The 20,401-nt window shown below is 44.5% G+C and overlaps 1 non-coding gene across 1 annotated transcript; it reads right to left on the minus strand.

The window, feature by feature from the left end:
• Positions 1-5,380: 5,380 nt before the first annotated feature.
• On the minus strand, positions 5,381-5,579 carry LOC144500131 (U2 spliceosomal RNA). Its single transcript, XR_013498927.1, has one exon. It is a non-coding gene; the product is annotated as a U2 spliceosomal RNA (small nuclear RNA).
• Positions 5,580-20,401: the final 14,822 nt, after the last annotated feature.

Raw genomic sequence — 20,401 nt, forward strand, 5'->3', positions numbered from 1 at the left:
TCAATTTTGTTTCCCCATCTCTTTCAATGAAGGAGCCCACTTCAGAGTCCATTTCATGATAAGACTCTGTACTTTGCATTCATCGTGCACTGTTACCAATGTAAATACATTTTATTGTCATCCTTGTGCCATTAGATTGGGAAGCTTAATGCCCATTGTAGATTCAGATTTTTATATACCTGTTCAGATAACAAAGTCTTGGAAAGAAGTTTTGAAGTTGCAAAACAAATATTTATGACCAGGGACTAACTCCTCCGAGTAAAACCAGATGCTTAATAAATTACATGTGTATTCAGGAGTAAATCTTTCACTCAGAGAGTGATTAGAATGTAGATTTCTCTGCCATGGGGATAGCTGAAGCCAACAACATAGCTATGTTTGAGAGGAAGCTAGATTACTACAGTCAAAAGGTAGATGGCCATCCTTGATAAAGTTGGATGAAGTGAGGTCAGAGGAGGCAGAATGGCACAGTGGGTTAGCGCTGCTGCCTCACAGCGCCAGGGACCCGGATTCAATTCCAACCTTGGGTCACTTTCTGTGTGGAGTTTGCACATTCTCCCCGTGTCTGCGTGGGTTTCCTCCGGGTGCTCCAGGTTCCTCCCACACTCCAAAGATGTGCGGGTTAGGTGGATTGGCCATGCTAAAGGATCAGAAGGACCTTGGGGTCCAGATCCATAGGACTCTTAAATCGGCCTTGCAGGTCGAGGAGGTGGTTAAGAAGGCGTATGGTGTGCTGGCCTTCATCATTCGAGGGATTGAGTTTAGGAGTCGGAAGATAATGATGCAGCTTTATAAGACCCTCGTCAGACCCCACTTGGAGTACTGTGCTCAGTTCTGGTCGCCTCATTACAGGAGGGATGTGGAAATGATTGAAAGGGTGCAGAGAAGATTTACAAGGATGTTGCCTGGATTGGTTGGCATGCCTTATGAGGATAGGCTGAGGGAGCTCGGTCTTTTCTACTTGGAGAGATGAAGGATGAGAGTGGTGGGTGAGTGGCTGCCGTCAGTGGTGGTGGAGGCAAACTCGATAGGGTCTTTTAAGAGACTTCTGGATGGGTACATGGGACTTAATAGGATTGAGGGTTATAGGTACGCCTATATATAAGCCTAGGTAGGTAGGGACATGACCGGCGCAACTTGTGGGCCGAAGGGCCTGTTTGTGCTGTATTTTTTTTATGTTCTTAGGAGGCCCTTGTGAAGCTTAAACACTGGCATAGACCAGTTGGGCTGAATGGTCTGTTTCTGTGCTGTAAATTCTCTGTTCCAGATGTATCCATTGATACATCAGCTCTGAAAATGGGATGACTATTATTACAGCACAGAAAAATGCCTTACAACCCACCCTGCCCAAGCATTTCATACAATCCCTACAGTGAGAAGGAAGCCATTCAACTCATCAAGTCTGCACCGACCACAATCCCACCCAGGCCCTATTCCCATAATCCCACCTACTCACCCTGCTAATCCCCTGACACAAAGGTCAATTTTAGCATGGCCAATCAACCTAACCCACACACCTTTGGACTGTGGGAGGAAACTGGAGCACCTGGAGGAAACCCACGCAGACATGGGGAGAATGTGCAGACTCCACACAGACAGCGACCCCAGGCCGGGATTGAACCCAGATCCCTGGCGCTGTGAGGCCACAGTGCTAACCATTGTGTCACCGTGCCGCTGAAGCCTCATCCCAACTTCCCTCATCTAACTCTACCATTGTAACCATCTATTCCTTTCCCCCTCATATAGCCTCTACTTACTATTCCCTTCAGCCACTCGCTTGGGCGCAAGTTCCACAATCCAACCACTCCCCGGGTAAAGTTTCTGCTGAATTCCTTAATTCCCTTTTAGATTTCTTGGTAACTATCTTATATTGATGGTCTTTAATTATGCTCTACCCCATAACAGGAAATATTCCCTCTCTATCCATTCTATCAAAATCTTTCACAATTTTAAAGACCTCTGTTAGATCACTCCTCAGCCTTCTTTCTTCAAGAGAAAAGTCAAGAGTACCAACCTGCCAAGCTTTTCCTGATATATATATCCATGCATTTCTGATCATCTTTGCAAATCCTCTCTGCACCCTCTGCAATGCCTCTATATCATTTTTATACTATGATGACCAGAACTGCATGCCCTTCTCAAAGGCAGTTAGGGATGGATAATGAATACTAGCCAACCATTGGCACCCATATCCTGTGAATGAATTTTTTATAGGGCCTCTAAATGGGATCTAACCAAGATTCAACACTATCTGGCACAACTTCCCTAATTTTCAATTTTTTAAAAGTTTATTTATTAGTGTCGCAATTAAGCTTACATTAACACTGCAATGAAGTTACTGTGAAAATCCCCGAGTTGCCATACTCTGGCACCTGTTCGGGTACACTGAGGGAAAATTTAGCACGGCCAATGTATCTAACTAGCACATCTTTCAGACTGTGGGTGGAAACCGAAGCACCTGGAGGAAACCCACGCATACACGGGGAGAATGTGCAGACGCAGCACAGACAGCGACCCAAGCTGGGAATTGAACCTGGGTCCCTGGTGCTGTGAGGCAGCAGAGCTAACCACTGTGCCACCGTAACCCTAATTCTATCCCGCTTGAGAGATATTTTATGGCATTGCTCAACTGGGGCGGCACGGTAGCACAGTGGTTAGCACTGCTGCTTCACAGCGCCAGGGACCTGGGTTCGATTCCCTGCTTGGGTCACTGTCTGTGTGGAGTTTGCGCATTCTCCTCGTGTCTGCGTGGGTTTCCTCCGGGTGCTCCGGTTTCCTCCCACAGTCCAAAGATGTGCGGGTTAGGTTGATTGGCTATGCTAAAAAATTGCCCTTAGTGTCCTGAGATGCGTAGGTTAGAGGGATTAGTGGGTAGATATGGGGGCAGGGCCTGGGTGGGATTGTGGTCGGTGCAGACTCGATGGGCCGAATGGCCTCTTTCTGTACTGTAGGGTTTCTATGATTCTATGTGATGGAACTCATGGTGGTTGGTGCATTTTTACTCTGAGATGCCATTTTTCCTTCACCCCTTCCTCCCAGGATTGCACCTTCCAAATGATAAAGTGATATCCCTGGTCAGAAGCAGTGCAAGTGGGATGCCTTAGTGATGGAGTGGATATGCAGTCGCAAGTTCAACTCTGGGTCAAATGGGCATGTAGATTTTGTGAGTAGTCTGCTTCAGCATGAGACAGAAGTCAGTGAGGGGGCGAGATTTAATGGCTGGGGAACATAACAGTTTGTGAAAGGGCAAACCGACTATAGCCCAGGTTTTGTAGTTGTAATGGTAATGACATTGTCAGTGTTCACCCCTGTGATAACTATGAAACTGACAGCCACTTCTGGCATCTGTACGCGCGCAGTTCAACTTGAATATCCAGAGGTTGTGGTCAGCGATTCCCCGCACTTCCACACATTGTGCAGTTGCAGTCCTCGTGGATGGAAATGTTGTGTCATGTTTGGCATGTCAGCTATGATTCTCACCAACTATTACAGATGCACGACAGAAAGCATTCTTTCTGGTTGTATCACAGCTTGGTATGACTCCTGCTCTGCCCAAGACCGCAAGGAACTACAAAAAGTCGTGAATGTAGCCCAACCCATCACGCAAACCAGCCTCCCAACCATTGACTCTGTCTACATTTCCCGCTGCCTCGGCAAAGCAGCCAGCATAATAAGGACCCCATGCACCCCGGACATTCTCTCTTCCACTTTCTTCCATCGGGAAAAAGATACAAAAGTCTGAGGTCGTATACCAACCGACTCAACAGCTTCTTCCCTGCTGCCGTCAGACTTTTGAATGGACTTACCTTGCATTAAGTTGATCTTTCTCTACACCCTAGCTATGACTGTAACACTACATTCTGTACTCTCTTGTTTCCTTCTCTATGTACGGTATGCTTTGTCTGTATAGCGCGCACGAAACAATACTTTTCACTGTATGCTAGTACATATGACAATAATAAATCAAATCAAATCAAAATGTCTTGCAATCACTTGAACAAACATGAATTTCTACTTTTTACCTGATTAGTCTGGGTGTAATTTGTCAGAGTTCCAGCTCTGACTGGAAACCGGTATGTATCTCTCCAGATGAACGGTTGTGTTTTCAGACCAGATTTTCAGCCACTCTGAGTGAAACAATTTGGGGCAAGACCATCTCCACAGAGATCCGGGGTGCCATTTTAAAGTGGTCCCAATCAACACGGAAATTAAACTCTTCCCCCCCCCGACCTTTCCCCCCTCCCTCCCCCAACAAGCATCAGAGTAGTCTCCAGTCCTTGGTGGAACCTTTGCCCAAACCAACCATAGAAGTGTTGAGGGCTCTCTTTCCAACCCTCCCCACCCCCCACCCTCCACCCCACCTCACCACCTCACACCACCGTGGTAATATTGATGGGAACTCATCGCCTTACACAATGGGGATCCCCAGGGGGCCCCCACCCCAGCATTGCCCCCTGGCACAGCTTGGCACTACCAATTTGGCACTGCCAAGTTGACACTGCAGGCTGACAGTGAATGATTTGATTTGATTTGATTTATTATCGTCACGTGTATTTCTATACAGTGAAAAGTATTGTTTTTTGCACGCTATACAGACAAAGCATACCGTTGATAGAGAAGGAAAGGCGAAAGTGCAGAATGTAGTGTTATAGTCATAGCTAGGATGTAGAGAAAGATCAACTTAGTGCGAGGTAGGTCCATTCAAAAGCCTGATGGCAACAAGGAAGAAACTGTTCTTGAGTCGGTTGGTACATTACCTCAGACTTTTGTATCTTCTTCCCGACGGAAGAAGGTGGAAGAGAGAATGCCCAGGGTGCGTGGGTCCTTAATTATGCTGACTGTTTTGCCAAGGCAGCGGGAAGTGCAAACAGAGTCAATGGATGGGAGGCTGGTTTGCGCAATGGATTGGGCTACATTCATGCGGTTTCTTGCGGTCTTGGGCAGAACAGGAGCCATACCAAGCTGTGATACAACCAGAAAGAATGCTTTGATAATGAATGATAATCCTTCAAATGAAATAGGTTGGATACACTATTTGTTGCTACAGGTCAGAATTAATGCAATTTTGGGAAAGGTAAAACCCATGCCACAAAGATCTGTCAAACTTTGTGAACACCTTTCTTCAAGATTAGCAGCAAGCATTGTAATTTCACCACTGACCCCAAAGTCCAGCTCAGAAATCTTAGGTTACTCCTGTGCTCATTTGGAGGAAATTTTGACTTGTCCAGGACTGAGTGATGGACAAGAGATCCGACAAGATTTTTTTTTTGTTTGTTTATACCCAATTCAAACCAATCGAAGTCCAATCCAAAGTCTCAGCAAGTGAGACATTCCCGATCCAAGCTGACAAGACATGCATTCCCACGTCCCTGTCTTGGGCTTGATCTACATGATCCAAGCTGATTGGAGCAGGCGTTGCACCTCCTCCAAGACTTGATCTTATTTGCATCTTAGCCAAAAAGCCAAGATGCTGCTTTAAAAAATTACTTCAAATGAAGCCTTAGTGTAACCTCATGACTTCAACCAAGTGCAGGATGCAAAAACTACACTTGATCTTAGCCAAAAGGCCGAGAGGTGGCTCAACAAGATATGGACAGTGGGGGAGTCACAAAAGAGAGCAACATTCTTTTGGAATTCACCTTCTGTAAGATCGTGCCTCGTATTGTGTCACCAATCACGTGTTATTACCTGAAGGCGGAACTGCATTTTAAATGATAATACATGGGGTGAGGGAGGAAAGGCAATAAGTGCAAGGAATAATTTGGATTTCGGGTTCAAGGGGGTTTAACTTGCTCTGAGGTTTGAACAGACACAAGCGTTAATTATGCATAATGATGCAGTTATTTAGTTAACTTGAATAGAGAGGCCTTTTTGCTTGTGTTTCTAAAATTGCTCCTGGGAGTGAACAAGTGTAATATACATTAGCAACTGACCCAGTGTTAATGAATTTTTTGGTCATTAAGTGCTTTTTAAGCAGTATTTAACGTGGAACATGCAAATTTTCTCAGGATTTATTTGATTCTCAAATTGCAATCATTTTATACAATTGAAATTGGCATCAGAGCACCACAGGGAACAAGCAAGTTCAACTGGCAAGCAAAGCTGGAGAGAGATTAACCGAGAAGCGAAACGTCAGTCTTTCACTGAGCAGCATGGAATTAGAATCAAATCTCTTTGAAGGACAGGAGCTTTGAGGGCATCGATGAGGGCATCGATGCAGGCCCTTCATATCTCGCTAGTGGCCAGTCCATCAGATTCACCATGACCGTGCCACCCACCTGGACTATGGACAAGCAAGGCGCTGCACTGAATGGTGTTCATTCCAGACTTCTTTTGTCAGTTCCTAGAAGCGGAGCGAGGCTTAAAGTGTGTTATCACATTGGAGGTGAGAACGAGAGTCACGTTCAACTTGTACGTCATCGAGTGGCACCAGTCGCTGATGGATGAAATCACTTGGATCAGCAATGCCCAACTCCCTCCTATTCGGCCACGTGTCAGCACCGATGTTCTCTCCGACTGGCGTTTGTTGCGTGCAGCTGGTGTGTTGTACTGGCATGATCCCTTTAAGATTGATGTGAGGCTGCATATTTGTGAATCTTAGAAGGAACATTGGTCAGCAGTTTATTAAGTTTATTTATTAGTGTCACAAGTAGGCTTACATTAACACTGCCATTAAGTTACTGTGAAAATTCCCCAGTCACCACGCTCCGGCGCCCGTTCGGGTACACTGAGGGAGAATTTAGCATGGCTAATGCACCTAACCAGCACGTCTTTCGGATGTGCGAGGAAACTGGAGCACCCGGAGGAAACCCACGCAGACACGGAGAGAACGTGCAAACTCCACACAGACAGTGACCCAAGCTGGGAATCGAACCCGGATCCCTGGCACTGTGAGGCAGCAGTGCTAACCATTGTGCCACCGTGCCACTGGTCAATTTGCACACCATTATACAGCAGCCACTGAAGCGCCATAGATGCCTTTGCCAGTTGGGTGGCATTGCCCAATGTATGAAGCTGTTCGACCACATTTATACCCACCTTCCCTGTAGCTGAAGAACAGAATGGAAAGTTAGATTCTGGGAGACATTTATCTGGTGACTGATGCCAACCACAGCTGTGAAATTCAGCATCCCACAAGAAAGGGTCTGTAATGAAGGATAAGCAACAATAACAACAACTGGCTTTTATATGGTGCTTTTCATGGAATCATAGAATCCCTACAGTGCAGAAGGAGGCCATTCAGCCCATTGAGCCAGCACCAACAGCAATTCTACCCAGGTCCTATCCCTGTAACCCTTTGGATTTACCCTGCAAGTCCCCTGAAACTAAGGGACAATTTAGCATGGCCATTCAACCTAACCTGCACATCTTTGGACTGTGGGAGGAAACTGGAGCACCTGTAGGAAACTCACACAGACAAAGTGTGAACTCCACACACACAGTCATCCAAGGCCAGAATCGAACCTGGGTCCCTTTCGCTGTGAGGCAGTAGTGCTAACCACTGTGCCACCGTTCTGCCTTAACAATGCCACCATGCTGCCCTACTGTGCTACCGTGCTGCCATGACTTTGGCAGAGCATTACATACCTCGGCCCATATAAAAAGGCATTCAGACAGGTAACTGGTAGCTTGGTCAAAGAGGTAGGTTTAAAGGTCAGGGGTTAGATAGCTGAAAGCACAGCAGCTAATAGTGGATGGAGCAAGTCGTGAAAGTCAGAGACATGCAGGAGGGACTGAGTCTTGGAGGGTCATGGTGGTGGAGGAAGTCGGTAAGAGACTGAGCAAGGCCACGGAGTGATTTGAGTACAAGGTTGGGAATTCTGAAGTCAAGGCGCTGCTGAATGGGGAACTAATGTGGGTCAATGAACACAGGGTTCATGCGAATTAGCATACAGGGCAACTGAGGTAAGTAGAAGGAAGAAAATGTTTCTGCAGCAGAATCAGGTCGTGGGAATTATGGGGTGCAGCAGTTTGCACCTCTCATAGGTATAATAAGTCTTCAGAGGCAGAAGCCCCTTCACCAAGGTCCCTTTATTTACAAATTCTAATGGCAGTACACAGAGTGCTGGCAGTCAGCATTCTACTTCCGGGGGTGCCAGAGGAACTGACACACCCGGTTAAATACAAGGCAAACACTCCCTGATCGGCCCATCGATTGGGCAGGGACATCTTTTTGTGTCCAACCAAATAAACAAAATCAACTTAACTTAGGGACAACTCAGAAAGGGGCAGCTCCCTAAAAGGAGGGGAACCGCCCGAAACAAAAAAACAAAGCGGAAAGGAAACTTAAAACATCAAATTAAAATGTGATCGATAATACACCCCAGTCCCTGCGATGCCCAGCGGGCACGGAAGGCATCAGTGGTGCCCTCGGACACTGCATGGTCCCTTTCCAGGGACACCCAGCCACGAATAATTAATTGGGCAAGGAGTTCATACTCCAATAGGCCAACCTCAATGGCCTGATTGAAGTCATTACAATAGGCTGTTCTGTCAATTTTGCATTGAAGTTAGTCCACTGTTTGTAGGAATCAATACTCAAATTCAACAGCAACCCTTGCATTTATATAGCACCCATAATGTAGTAAAACATCCAAAAGGACTCTACAGGAGCTGAGTCGACAAGCAATTCCTAATATACGTTCCTCTTTGCGCAAAGAACTGCATCATAAAGTGAACTAGTTAAATAATTCAGATCTCTACAGCACAGGGGGAAATGATTTAGACCATCATGCCTGCACAGTCTTTGAAAAAAGCTACCCAGCTAGTCCCTGTACCTGTTCAAATGTTTCCTCATTTAAGTATTTATCCAATTCCCTTTTTTGAGAGGTATTGAATCTGCTTCCACCACCCTTTCAGGCAATGCATTCCAGATCCCAACAACCCACTGGAATAAAATGAATTCTCCTTATCAGTTCAGTTGCTTCAAATTCATGTTCTCTGCCTGATGTCCCCTCGGCAACTAGAAACCATTTCTCTTTATTAACTCTCGCAAAACATTTCTTGATTTTGAGCATCTCTATTAAATCTAAACTTAACCTTTCCTGCTGTAATGAGATTGACCCTACGTTCTCTAATCTCTCTGTGTAACTGCAATCCCTCCTCCAACAATTGAAAAGCAGTACATACCAGTTGCAGGAATGAATAATATCACAGGTACAGTCATATTCATGCCACACAAGCGTCAGCTAATGACTATCGCTAGTGAGAGAGAATCTAACCACTTCCCCTTGGTGTTCAACCGCATTACCATTGTTGCATCTTCCACGATCAATATCCTATGGGGGGGCCGGTGTGGAGTCACCAACTGAACTGGATCTGAATACTGTGGCTATAAAAGTAGGTCGGAGGCTGGGAATTTTTGATTTGTTTTGATTTTATTTATTATTAACACATATATTAGTATACCGTGAAAAGTATCGTTTCTTGCATGCTATATAGACAAAGCATACTGTTCATGGAGAAGGAAATGAGAGGATGCAGAATGTCATATTACAGCCATAGCTTGGGTGTGGAGAAAGATCAACTTAATGCAAAATCAGTCCATTCAAAAGTCTGATGGCAACAGGGAAGAAGCTGTTCTTGAGTTGGTTGATACGTTACCTCAGATTTTTGTATCTTTTTCCCGACTGAAGAAAGTGGAAGAAAGAATATACGGGGTGCGTGGGGTCCTTAATTATGCTTTCTCACCTGATGAAGGGGCAGTGCTCCGAAAGCTTGTGCTACCAAATAAACCTGTTGGACTTTAACCTGGTGTTGTAAGACTTCTTACTGTGCCTACCACAGTCCAACGCCGGCAGCTCCACACCTTAATTATGCTGCTGCTTTGCTGAGGCAGCGGGAAGTGTAGACTGAGTCAATGGATGGGAGACTGGTTTGCGTGATGAATTGGGCTACATTCACGACCTTTTGTGGTATATTGTGGTATTGGGCAGAGCAGGAGCCATACCAAGCTGTGATACAACCAGAAATAATGCTTTCTATGGTGCATCTGTAAAAGTTGGTGACAGTCGCAGCTGACAATGCCAAATTTCCTTCGTCTTCTGAGAAAGTAGAGGTGTTGGTGGGCTTTCTTAACTATGGTGTTGGCATGGGACAGCTTGTTGGTGACCTGGACACCTAAATACTTGAAGCTCTCGACCCTTTCTACTTCATCCCCATTGATGTAGACAAGGGCATGTTCTCCTTTACGCTTCCTGAAGTCGATGACAATCTCCTTCGTTTTGTTGACATTGAGGGAGAGATTATTGTCGCCGCACCAGTTCACCAGATTCTTTATCTCATTCCTGTACTCTGTCTCGTCATTGTTTGAGATCTATATATCTATAGAATTCAAGTAACTCACCTCCTGTCTTCCCAAAGTCAGCGCACCATCTACAAGTAGACATAAGTCAGGACAAGTCTTGGAATACTCTCCCCTTGCAACCTTTTCAAGGGTAATTAATGATAGGCAATAAATGCTAGACTTGTCAGTGATTTCTATATTCATAACTGTAAGGAACAAAAGAACCATTGTATTCTGATATTTTAGTTTCCTTCTCCTTTAGTTTCCTTGTTTTAATCTCTTTGTGTTATTTTGTCTGAGAATCCTTGTGGTCGGGTCTCTAATGTAGTTTGATAGGGGAACAATCAGAGAACAATTAGAATCATAGAGGTATACAGCACAGAAAAAGACAATTCGACCCATCACATCTGTGCCGGTCAAAGAAAAAAACATCTAACTATTCTAATCCTATTTTCCAGCACTTGTCCCAAAACCTTGTATGCCTTGGCATCACAAGTGCACATCGAAATATATTTTGAATGTTATGAGGGTCTCTGCTTCCACCATCCTTCCAGGAGTGGGTTCCAGACTCCCACCACCCTCTGGATGAAAAAGATTTTCCTCACAACCCCTCTAAACCTTTTGCCGCTTACCTTACATCTCTGCCCCCTGGTCATTGATCCTTCCACCAAGAGGAAAAGTTTCTTCCTGCCCATCTATGCTCCTTGTAATTTTATACATCTCTATCATGTCCCCCCCTTATCTCCTTTGCTCCAAGGAAAACAATCCCAGTCTATCCAATCTCTCTTCATAACTGAAACTCTCCAGCCAAGGCAACATCCTAGTAAATCTCCTTTGCTATCACATCCCTCCTATAATGTGGAGTCCAGAATTGTTCTATTGGCACAGCAGAGATGGATGACTTCTAGGGGGTGTGAAAGTGCAGCCAAGCACTTAAGACTCCAAGTGGAAAATGGTTGGTAGGAGTGCAGAGTGTAACTTTGAGCCAAGGCTTGTTAAACTTAAATAATTACTGGTTCCTGGAGCAATATTTAAACTTTCAGAAAATCAAATAATGGCTCATTAAAATATCCTAGTTCTCGATTTTAATCCCGAATCTCAATTTCAAAGGCCTTACACCATTGTAACAAAATGAAAGTGAAAAATACAAAAACGAGGTAATTATATGGAGCACAGAAGTGAATATTAAAACTGTCAATGAGTTTTTCTTTTGTTATTTAATTTATTCACTGGATGCGGTTATTATTGGCAAGGCTGGCATTTACTTTCTTAGTGACTTGCTTAATCATCGCAGAGTGCAGGTTAAAGGTAAAAGCCGAGCCTATTGTTATCAGTCTGGAGACACATACGGCAGGATTTTCTGGCCACGATCAGCCCGAAACCGGAAAATCCCGCTGGAGGTCAATGGACCTTTGCATGGAACCAAAATAGAAAATGCTGGAAAATCTCAGCAGGTCTGGCAGCATCTGTAAGGAGAGAAAAGGGCTGACGTTTTCGAGTCCAGATGACCCTTTGTCAAATGACAAAGTGTCCAGATGACACTTTTCTTTCCTTACAGATGCTGCCAGACCTGCTGAGATTTTCCAACGTTTTCTCTTTTGGTTTCAGATTCCAGCATCTGCAGTAATTTGCTTTTATTTGGACCTCGGCATGGTCTGAGTCTCACCCGCTACGATTCCCGTGGCAGGTGAAAGGGGAAAATTTGTCCCAAAGAGGCCAGATCGGGTAAGGGTAACAGATTTCCTTCCCTAATTAGATGGGTTTGTACAACAATCTGTTAGTTCCTGGTCACCATTACTGATAGTAGATCTTTATTCCATAATTTTCAATCAAATACATTAAATTCAAAAGCTACCAGGAGGGGATTTGAACACATAACTCTGGATTAGTTGTCTGGTTTTCTGGATTAATAGTCCTGAAACCAAACCACTTTTTTTTTTCGTTCTTTCGCGAGATTTGAACATCACTGGCAAAGCCAACATGCGTTGCCCATCTGTAATTACCCTTAAGAAGGTGGTAGTCAGCCACCATCTTGAATCTCTGCAGTCCGTGTGTTCCAGGGACATTATGATGTGGAGATGCCGGTGTTGGACTGGGGTAAACACAGTAAGGAGTCTCACAACTCCAGGTTAAAGTCCAACAGGTTTATTCGGTAGCAAAAGCCACTAGCTTTCGGAGCGCTGCTCCTTTGTCAGGTAAGTGGGAGTTCCAGAGACATCCACAGAGCTGTTAGGGAGGGAGTTCCAATAGTGAAGGAACAGTGATTTAGTTGCAAGTCTCCGGATGTGTTCTTTGGGAGGGAGCTTGCAGGTGGCAAGGAGGCACAGTGGTTAGCACTGCTGCCTGACAGCACCCAGGGTCCCGGGTCTGATTCCAAACTGTGGGTTACTGTCTGTGTGGAGTTTGCACGTTCTCCCCATGTTTGCGTAGGTTTCCTCCCACAGTCCAAAAATGTGCAGATTAGGTTGATTGGCCATGCTAAATTGCCCCTTAGTGTTTAAAGCTATGTAGGTTGGATGGATTAAATGTTCGGGATAGGGTGGATGTTGAGACTGGGTAAGATATTATTTCGGAGAGTTGGTGCTGCTCATTGACAGGTTTAATATTCACTTCTGTGCTCCATATAATTACCTCATTTTTGTATTTTTCATTTTCATTTTGTTACAATGGTGTAAGGCCTTTGAAATTGAGATTCGGGATTAAAATCGAGAACTAGGATATTTTAATGAGCCATTATTTGATTTTCTGAAAGTTGAAATATGGGTTAAAAGGCATCCTTCTGCACTGCAGGGGTTCCATGGTCCTTTCGTGACACTCCCATGTGTCTGCTTGTTCTTGTCCACCAAGGGGCAAAGGCTGCAGATTTGCAAAGTGCTGGTGAAGGAGCTTTGACAATTCCTGCAGTGCGTCTTGTGGAGTAAGAAGTCTCACAACACCAGGTTAAAGTCCAACAGATTTATTTGGAATCACGAGCTTTCAGAGCACTGCTCCTTCCTCAGGTGATGAAGAAGCAGCGCTCCGAAAGCTCGTGATTCCAAATAAACCTGTTGGACTTTAACCTGGTGTTGTGAGACTTCTTACTGCACCCACTCCAATCCAACGCCGGCATCTCCACATCATCTTGTAGATGGTATAGAGCCAGTGGTCGTGGGAGTTAATATTTGAGGTAGTGAATGGGGCAACAATCAAGTCGGCTGCTTTGTCCCAGATGACGTTGAACTTTGTGAGCATTGTTGGAGTATGAGGTAATAGAAAGGACAATAAAATGCAAGAATTTAGAATTGGCGTAAAACATTCAAAGTTTCAGTATTGGCTGTACTTCCCTTAAGATGAAGACGGATGTAGGTGCAAACATTGGTTGGAATGAGGGTAATGCTTCACATATGATGCACACGTTCCTTCAAGGTACACTGTTCCCTGACCACTCACTGCTGGTGTGATTTTCTTAGACTCCTTGTTCTGAGATGGGGTCATTGTTTTCAACTGTGTTCGCAGTGTGAAAATTCACTCATGTCTTTCCCAGGATCAGGAACCCTGGCCGCGAATGGGAAACAGGAGTTGCTGGCTCCGAAAAGTAAGTGTATCTTCTAACCTCCCAGGAGAAGGAGCAGGAGTGGTACTTTCCTCCCAACCTCCACACATCTCCTCGAGGAAACCTTCAAACAAAATCCTGCCAATTAGGGCTACTCTCTTGCCGGCCCAATATTCACCCCCTGACCAGATGCCTAAAGTCCAACTCTCCCTACCTGACCTCTATCACTGTGGTGCGAGCCAGTCTCTTCCAGCTAAAATCGCAATGATGAAATTTCCTCTCCCTTACAAGACACGGCAACTCAGCGACTCTAATTAGAAGTGAATGCAATTAACAAAATGGAGCAGCTGTATCATCAATGATAAGACAGTGAACTTGACTTCAGGAAAAGACAGGTAATCCCTCGTGTCCCGCATGATGGACACAGCATGTCGCTTCTACCAATCTTATGTTTTTTGGCTCACGGCAATGCCTTGGGTGCAGAGCTGACTCATGACTGGAAATCTTATGCCTTGGATATGTCCGCACTTGACAGTTCTGCTTACACGTACAGATAAAGCATCTGCTGACCATTCCTTTATGGTCAGGGTCATCTTGGCAACATGGCTAATGGCTGGGTGAGATTATTATCAAAATGTATTTCTCTATTCTGCCCTCTTCTAATTATTATTCAGCAGTCTGCACGCTATCCCCCTGGTCTCACGCCACATTTTAACTGTAAGTAAAAGAGAAGCTTGATAAACACGTGAGGTCGAAAGGAATGGAAGATCATGCTGATGGAGTTAAATACTGGCAAAACCTATCGGAGGTGAAGAGCCTGTTTATGTTCTGTACATTCTCTGAAGGAACTTGTGGAAAGTTAGTCACATAGAAACTAGAAGGAGGAGTAGGCCATTCGGCCCTTCAAGCCTGCTCTGCCATTCATTTTGAACATGGCTGATCATCAAATTCAATATCCAGATTCCCCCCCCCCTCTTCCCTTTCATATGCCTTTAGTCCCAAGAGCTCTATCAAATTTTAAGTTTATTGATTAGTGTCGCAAGTAGGCTTACGTTAACACTGCAATTAAGTTGCTGCAAAAATCCCCTTGTCACCACACTCCGGTGTCTGTTCAGGTAGACTGAGCGAGAATTTAGCATGGCCAATACACCTAAGCCGCTCATCTTTCTGGGAGGAAACCAGAGCACTCGGAGGAAACCCACGCAGACATGGAGAGAACGTGCAAACTCACACAGACAGTGACCCAAGCAGGAATTGAACCCAGGTCCCTGGCGCTGAGAGGCAGCAGCGCTAACCACTGTGCCACCATGCCATGAATTTCTTCATAGAAATCCTAGTTGATCCTTTTGCAATGCTTGTAAAGATACTGAGAAGTATAAAAAGATCACGCAATTGTACAAGTGTGCAATAACTTCAAGGATTGGCTCCACCATTTAACTTATAAAGCACAATGATTCATTACAACAATAAACAACTATTTACTGAGTGCTTTAAACAGTTTTCCCATGCTCACCTCTCGGGTCCAACTGCTGGGACAAGCCTTAACTATCCCAGTGAATTCCCAACTCTGTCCCAGATTGGACGAGTGGGTCACATGACTCCTCCCTCAGAGATTGTCCCTTAAAGGGATTAACTACTTAAAGTGCAATCGAAGACATTCACAGATAGCGATAAGAAATCAATAGTGGACGATTACAAATACTATAAAGAATGCCAAAACTATGGTTTCACAGACAATTTGTTCCAATGACTGATGTTACTTGGACGCAAAAAAGATCTTCTGAGCTTTCAGTTATTCAAGCCACTTTGGGCAATGGAATAAGAACAAACCATAATCACAATTTATTTTAGCTGATATTTTTTCTGACTCCCTTCATGTTCAGTTTGTACTTTTTTCAAACACGTGACCATGAAAGAGGCCATGAACTGTCTTTAGCAAACAGAGTCAAGGAGAATCCCAAGGCTCTTAATGTATATATCAGGAACAAGAGGGTAGCAAGAGAAAGAGTAGGTCCACTCAAGGACAATGGATGGAAGTTATGCATGGAGCCACAGGAAGAGGGTGAGATCCTTAATGAGTACTTTGTATCGACATTCACCAAAGAGAAGGACATGACGGATGTTGAGGTCAGGGATAGATGTGTGAATGCTCTAGAGAATGTCAATATATCGAAGGAGGAATTGTTGAGTATCCTAAATTGCATTAAGGTAGACAAGTCCCCGGGGCCATTGGGATCTATCCCAGGTTACTGCAGGAGGCAAGGGGAGAAGTAGCTGGAGCCTTAACAGAAATCTTCACATCCTCTTTGACCACAGGCGAGGTTCCAGAGGACTGGAGAATAGCCAATGTTGTTCCCTTGTTTAAGAAAGCAAGAAGGGATAATCCAGGAAATAAGAGGCCAGTAAGCCTGAAGTCAGTGCTGGGGAAAGTTTTGGAGAAGATACTGAGGACAGGATATATGCACATTTGGAGGAAAATGGACTAGTTAGCGACAGGCAGCATGGTTTCGTACGGAGAAGGTCATGTCTCACCAGCTTGATTGAGTTTTTTGAAGAGGTGACAAAGATAATTGATGATGGAAGGGCTGTGGATGTAGTTTATATGGAATTTAGTAAGGCATTTGACAAGGTCCCACATGGCAAATTGGTAGAAAAACTAAAATCACATGGGATTCATGGTGGGCTAGCTAGATGGATATAGAACTGGCTTGGTTATAGCATTTGCTACCAAATAAACCTGTTGGACTTTAACCTGGTGTTGTTAAAACTCTTACTTGGTTATAGAAGACAGAGAGTAGCGTTGGAAGGGTGTTCTTCAGAATGGAGACCTGTAGCTTGTGGTGTTCCACAGAGATCAGTGCTGGAACTTTTGTTGTTCATAGTATATATAAATGATTGGCATGAAAATGTAGGTGGTCTGCTTAGTAAGTTTGCGGATGACCCGAAGAGTGGCGGAGTTGCTGAAAGTGCCGGGGATTGTCAGAGGATACAACAGGACATAGATAGATTGCAGACTTGGGCACAGAAATGGTAGCTGGAGTTTAGTCCAGACAAATGCGTGGTGATGCATTTTGGAGGATCTAATTTAGGTGTGAATTATACTGTAAATGGCAGAGCCCTTAGGAACATTAACAGACAGAGGGACCTGGACTTGCTGATCCATGGTTCCCTAAAAGTGGCAACACAAGTGGCCAAGGTGATTAAGAAGGCACATGGTATGCTTGCCTTCATTAGCCAGGATATTGAGCACAAGAGTTGGCAAATCATGTTGCATCTATATAAAACCTTGGTTAGGCCACATTTGAAGTATTACGTGCAGTTCTGGTCACCACTCTACCAGAAGGACATGGAAGATTTGGAGAGAGTGCAGAAAAGGTTCACCAGGATGTTGCCTGGTCTCGAGGATGTTGGCTATGAGGAGAGGTTGAATAAATTAAGATTGTTTTTATCGGAAAGACAGAGGCTGAGGGGAGACATGATAGAGGTCTACAAAATTGTGAGAGGCATAGACAGGATGGATAGTCAGAGGCTTTTTCCAAGGGTGGAAGTGTCAATTACAAGGGGGCAGAGGTTCAAGGTGAGAGGGGAAAGTTTAAGGGAGAAGTTTTTCATACAGAGAGTGGTGGGTGCCTGGAACGCGCTGCCAGAGGAGGTGGTGGAAGCAGGCACTTTAGTAACATTTAAGAGGCATCTGGATGGGTACATGAACAGGAGTGAATAGAGGGATATAGACCGAGTAAGGGCAGAAGGTTATTTTTAGTTTAGTTAGGGCATCATGATCGGCACGGGCTTGGAGGGCGGAAGGGCCTGTTCCTGTGCTGTACTTTTCTTCGTTCTCAAATGTTTATTCTTTGTGTCAGTGAGCAATAGGTTCACAAGTTTGATACATCTTCTTTGACGTATATTCCATAATTTCTTTTACTGGTAATTTGGAGGAACTATTGACTTCAAGTATGTTTTCTTATATTGAGAAGACACAAAGCGAATGTAATTAATGACACATGACAATACACGGTAAGTGGTTGAAAATCTAATACATGTTCACAGAGAACATGGGCGGCCCGGTGGCACAGTGGTTAGCACTGCTGCCTCACAGCACCAAGGACCTGGGGTTCAATCCCGGCCTCGGGTCACTGTCTGTGTGGAGTTTGCACTTTCTCCCCGTGTCTGCGTGTGTTTGCTCCGGTTTCCTCCCACAGTCCAAAAATGTGCGGGTTAGGTTGATTGGCCAAGCTAAATTGATCCGAGTGTCAGGGGGATTAGCAGGGTAAATGCGCAGGGTTACGGGAATAGGGCCTGGGTGGGATTGTGAGCAGTACAGTTTTGATGGGCTGAATGGCCTCCTTCTGCACTGTAGGGATTCTTTGATTCTATGATAATAAAATGCAAGTTCTAACGATACATTATACAATAATCACAACATTCCAAATCAGATTAGTGTCAATTTCAACATAATTATCCTTCAGTATCATTTGCAATGAACAGAGATCACCACGCTTGGTTTTATGGCAGAGATTAAGTTGGCTCAGTCTATATACTTTAGAGCTTAAAGAACAAAGGGTAATATCATTGAAATATATGAAATTCTTAAGGGACTTAAAGAGCGTAAATAGTGAGAAAATATTTCCCCGGGTTTAAAACACAGTGTCACAGTCTCGGAATAAGGGGTCAGCCATTTTATAGAATCCCTACACTGTAGAAGGAGGCCATTCAGCCCATCAAACATGCACCAAAAACAATCCAACCAGGCCCTATCCCCGTATTTACCCTGCTGATCCCCCTGACAGTAGGGGGCAATTTAGCATGGCCAGTCATCCTAACCCACAAACCTCTGACTGTGGGAGGAAACTGGAGCACCAAGAGGAAACACAAGCAGACACAGGGGGACCGTGCAAACTCCACATAGACAGTCACCAAGGCCGAACTTGAACCCATGTCCCTGGCACTGTAAGGCAGCAGTGCTAACCACTGTGCCACGTGCCGAGATGGAGACATGTTCTTAAAGTTGTGAACCTTTGGAATTTTCTACCTCAGAGAGCTGTGGATCGTCCGTCATTGAGTATAGTCAAGACATAGCTAACATTCTGGGGACCCGGGTTCGAATCCTGCCATGGCAGGTGGTGAAAATTGAATTCAGTAAAAATAAATCTGGAATTAAGAATCTACTGATGAACATGAAACCATTGTTGATAGTCGGAAAAGCCCACCTGGTTCACCAATGCCCTTCAGGGAAGGAAATCTGCCATCCTCACCTGCTCTGGCCTATATGTGACTCCAGAGCCACAGCAATGTGGTTGACTCTCAACTGCCCTCCAAGGGCAACTAGGGATGGGCAATAAATGCCGGCCAGCCAGCAATGCCCATGTCCAATGAATGAATGGAAAAAAAATAGATTTTTGGGTGATAGCAGAATTAAGGGATACAGAGTGAGGAAAGTGCAGTTGAGATAAATGATCAGAATCATAGAAAGAAACCCTACAGTGCAAAAAGAGGCCATCTGGCCCATTGAGTCTGCACCGACCACAATCCCACCCAGGCCCTACCCCCATATCCCTGCTAATCCCTCTAACCTACGCATCTCAGGGCACTAAGGGGCAATTTTAGCATGGCCAATCAACCTAACTCGCACATCTTTGGACTGTGGGAGGAAACTGGAGCACCCGGAGGAAACCCATGCAGACACGAGGAGAATGTGCAAACTCCACACAGACAGTGACCCAAGCTGGGAATCGAACACAGGTCCCTGGAGCTGTGAAGCAGCAGTGCTAACCATTGAGCTACCGTGCTGCCCATGATCAGCCATGATCTTGTTGAATGGAAGAATAATCTCAAGGGGTCGAATGGTCTACTCCACCTCCTATTTATAAGGTCATTTAAGGGAGCAATTTGTACACTTGACCATTCATTTTTCTGGCATAAAATTAGTTTCAGATCTCTAAATTTCAGTGAAGCAAGGGAATTTATAGGAAGCTGCTTCAGAAAGGACAGGCTTAAGGACATACACTGCTGCAATAGTGTGAGGAATCAGTGGTAAATGCAAAATTAAATGTCTTCCATTCTTCTACAAAAGGATCACGTACATCTGAAACTTCAAAACATGTAACCAGTAGTGTACATCTTTAGAAACGTTTTCAAATTATTAATGTGCATTTGTATAGCGCCTCAGCATTTCTCTTTACAGCTAGTGATGTACTTTTATGAAATGTGGTCACTCTGGAAATGCAGAGAACAAGGTGGCCAATTTATACACAGCAAGATCTCACAAACAGTGATGTGATCGCTGCCAAATCATTTGTTTTGGTAATGTTAGTTAAAGTAAAAAGGTTACATAAATATTATCAAAATTATTTAAATAATCACATTGGAATCATCGAATCCCTACAGTGCAGAAGGAGGCCATTTTGCCCACCAAGCCTGCACTGACAACAATCTGTGCAATGAGACAGGTAGGATTAAGGATCTTCTTGTGAAGGATCCTCTTGGGATGAGTGATCATAATATGGTGGAATTTCTGATACAGATGGAGGGTGAGAAAGTAGGGTCCCAAACCAGTGTCCTCTGCTTGAACAGAGGGGAGAACGATA

Source organism: Mustelus asterias, chromosome 10 (assembly GCF_964213995.1).
Source record: "Mustelus asterias chromosome 10, sMusAst1.hap1.1, whole genome shotgun sequence".
NCBI classification, from domain to species: domain Eukaryota; kingdom Metazoa; phylum Chordata; class Chondrichthyes; order Carcharhiniformes; family Triakidae; genus Mustelus; species Mustelus asterias.